The sequence below is a fragment of the Nematolebias whitei genome, chromosome 6, assembly GCF_014905685.2.
Source record: "Nematolebias whitei isolate Nwh7 chromosome 6, NemWhi1, whole genome shotgun sequence".
Lineage (NCBI taxonomy): Eukaryota > Metazoa > Chordata > Actinopteri > Cyprinodontiformes > Rivulidae > Nematolebias > Nematolebias whitei.
This window is the reverse complement of record NC_056503.1, coordinates 11,044,636-11,048,887: the sequence shown is the minus strand read 5'-3', so window position 1 is coordinate 11,048,887 and position 4,252 is coordinate 11,044,636.

The window sequence follows — 4,252 nt, the reverse complement described above, 5'->3', positions numbered from 1 at the left end:
CTTGTCGTTCTGGTTCTCGTTCCCACTGGGTAGTCCGTATCATAACAACAATATCTTATGAACCAGTAGGCTGGTTGACTGACACTCTCAGAAAGTAATAATTTCATGTTCATTAACCTGTGGAGTCAGTCCATTCAAGATGGCCGCCACAGCTAAGTGACCCTGTTAATAAATCAGTTCCATGGAGCTGAGATGTTGGTGTGGGAGTAGCTGGGAGTCCTTCACAGCACATATTCTGAGCGCTAACAGGTCACACAATATTTGTTTAGAAAACTTTGCCATTACCTCCTGGAGTCAAGACATCTCTGTCTGTTAGCAAAATATCTCATGAATGATTGGAGGGATCTTAATGAACCTCTCAGGAAGTGATGATTGGATTTTTGTCAACAACGGATTAACTTTTGGAATCCTCTCCACCTTAGCCAACACAGAATTATCTTTAACTTGGTCAATTTGATTAATATTCATGTTTTATTATTAAATTCTTCATGTACTTTTTATGGTATTTGTTTTTATTCAACCTTTATTTATACAGGCTAGACTCATTGAGCCACGGGGACTCATTTACAAGAGGAACCTGCATATTTATAATTTTTACTTACATATAGAAAGTATATAATATACAGTATAAATATATACTGTATATATATCAGATATACATCGGATGGTTGTGTGTAGAATGACTGTTGTTGTGAAGAAGATAAAAAGAGTAAAATCAGAGAAGAAAACTAAATGTGGAAGCTGAGAAAAGAAGAATGTGAGAAATTGAGAGGAGTTGTTAAAGGCTCTGGGTGGTAAGAAAGAGCTTCAAATGACTGGACTATACAGCAACAGTAATTAGAGAGACAGGTAGGAAGCAGTGGTGTACGCGATACGCAGGTATACGGAGTATGTCGACTAGAAAAGCTTAAGAATTTCAGGACTGTATACTCAGTTAAAAGTGCCCAGTGATATGTAATATATATGTAATATATCATTAGGCACGTGTCATTGATACGTTAAATGGCAGTTAAACGCTTCTGTAACAGTTTATGTCTGTATGCAGCGCTTTTTTATTACATTTCCTTATCCAGCGAATTATTGTATAATTCTATACTTAATACTTAAACATGTTTTGCTTTGATACTGTTTATTCTATAACATGTTTAAAGCCAACTGTGGTACAAAGTACAAGTACAATATAAGCATCAGAGAAATTTGGAAATGTTCAATATGCTTAAAAATGAAAAGAAATTGATGATTACATTATACTACTCAGTGTACTTTGGTTTCTAAGGACAGTATACCCACTACAAATATGTAGACTACAGGTAGGAAGGTACTTGGTGTGTCATCAGGATAGAGAATAAGGAAACCTGGTGGTGGAATAATGAAGTGCAGGATGCCGTTCAAAGAAAGAGGTTAGCCAAGAAGAAATATGACAGTGAGAGAACTGAAAAGAGGAGACAAGAATATAAGGAGATTGGATGTAGAGCAAAGAGGGAGGTGCAAAGGCAAAACAGAAGACGTATGATGAGTTGTATGGGAGACTGGACAATAAAGAGGGCGAGAAGGACTTGTGCCAATTGACAAGACAGAGGGATCAGGCTGGAAAGGATGTGCAGCAGGTTAGGCTTGTTAAAGATAGGAATGATAATGTTCTAAGAAGTGAGGAGAGTGTGATGGGAAGACTTGTGGGAAGACTCAACCTTAAGATGAGTAGGGAGTTGATTAGTTGATCTAGGTCATCTGAGTCCCTGCTTTACTAAACACTACACCTTTCTTGTATTGGCATTGTTTCATGTGTTATAATATAAATTTATTTTTCATGTATTCTGTAAAAAATGAATTTAAAAGTTGATTTTTATGTATTGTCAACCTGTTCCTCTCTCTAACAATACTCACTGTTAGAGAAATTTTGGTATGAATATTTTATTATATTATGACTGAGAACATCTTTCTGTAAAGCATGCACAAAACATTCTCGTGTCTTGGGCTGAAGGCCAGCTTGCCGACTTGCAGTGCCTCACTGGTGTTGACGCCATGAGAACATGCCATATAAAAGACATATCCTGACCAAAACTGGAGGCCAAATTAATGCCATCCATAGAAAGTGAAAGACTGCAAAGTTTATTCATAAGATACTCAGATCCAAAAACCACAACCTCTGTCTTGTCTGAGTTTAAAAGCAGAAAACTTAGGGTCATCCATGGTTTTATGTCTTTAAGACATGTTTGTAGTCTAAGTAGCTGATTGGATTCATTGGATTTTATGGACAAATATAACTGTGTATCATCAGCAAAACAATGAAAAATTTGCCATGCTGTTTAATAACATTACCTAATGGAAGCATATATAAAGTAAAAAGTATTGGCACAAGCAATGAGCCCTGAGGAACTCCACAACTAATTTTGGTGTATGATGAAGATTCATTATTTGCATTTACAAACTGGAATCTATCAAATAAATATGATTTAAACAATTTTAGAGCCATTCCTGCAATCCCAATATCATATTTAAGTCTCTGTAATAGAATAGTATGATCAACTGTATCAAATCCAGCACTGAGGTCTAATAGGACCAGTGTAGACACCTGTCCATTGTCTGAGGCCATGAGTCAGAGTCAGTCAGAGTCAGAGTTTCTTTATTGTCATTCGCACCTCATGTGGTACATGTGGTGGAGCGAAATTATGTACACAGGGTCCCTGTTACATCCAACAATAAAATGTATAAGAAAAACAGTAACATCTAAGATATGAACTAAGAAAAACATCAACTAAATATACACTAAGCACTCATAACATAAAACAATGAACATCAGCACAAACATGAACATGAGTCTGTGAGCAGATGTGCACGCATGAACACATCAACATTGAAACAGATCAGCAGCAACATGAGAACATCATTAGTGAATTTCAGCAGTGCAGTTTCTGTGCTATGATGAGCTCTAAACCCTGACTGAAACTCTTCAAACAGATTATTTATTTGTAGATGTTCACACAACTGACCTGAAACTATTTTCTCAGAAATTTTTAGATGCATGTCAAATTAAATCTAGATCTATAATTGGCCAGGCGGCTGTGTTTTGCTCAGGTTGTAAAAATCTATCTTGAATCAAGATAAGGCTTCTTAAATAAAATTTTAATTACAGTAACCTTAAAGTGCTGTGGTACATAACCATTCATTAGAGGCAAATTTCCATAAGCAGATGGGGATATTTATTAAGGAAAAGAACTTAGATGTACTTCTGGTGCGGTCAGAATCTAATGTCTTCTAACAACAATCATGCAATTCTTTTTAACATGTAATGTCAATGTAATCATTGGTTTAAACAAACAAAAATATCAGCAGATTAAAATGAACAGTCTTGTGAAATAATTACGGTATTTCTTATTTATGGAATAGAAAACAGTGTGAGTGCATCTATAGACCACTAGATGTCCCTGTTCTTCATCAGACTGAAACCTTGAAGCTTAGAACCCTCCTGGGCATGAATACATACTGTATATAGGAGCACCTCAGGGCTTCATGAGGCTTCATCTATTTTATTATTAAATCGTAGGGGAAGGTTAGTGACGTTATTGACCAGGGCTGACTAGCAAAGTAGAAACACTTATTGTTGCAAAAAATTGTTCAAAATATGCTATTAAATTGACAGTTATTTCATTTAGACTAAAATGTGATGTTTAACCTGTAGACTAACAAGTATTTGTAAACATAACAAATATAAACTGATTAAATACATAGTTCACGTTTTTGATGACGAAAATGTTTTTGAAAGTACCAAAACATTCACAGTAAAAATGCAGAAATGTCCCAGTTTTTAAAAACAGAAGTGTTTGTAAATGTATCAGAAAATAGTCAGTAGAAATGTAGAATTACCCGTTTTTGGAATAGAGGAATGTATGCAAATTTAATCTAAAAACAACCTTTTTAATTACAGGAAAAATCTGTAAAATCTGATTTTAATTCAAGGTTCAAGGTTTTTTATTTGTCGAACGCACCACATGTGGTAGATGTGGTGGAATGAAAATGGGTACACAAGGTCCCAGCTGCATCCAACAAAAGTATAAAATGTAAGAAAAGAAACCGTAATAACATTGAAGATAAGAACTAAGTAAAACATTAACTGTTGGTGTAGAGACAGACAGGTGTAGAGACAGACAGGTGTACAGACAGATAGGTGTAGAAACAGACAGCTGTAGAGACAGACAGGTGTAGAAACAGACAGGTGTAGAGACAGACAGGTGTACAAACAGACCGGTGTAGA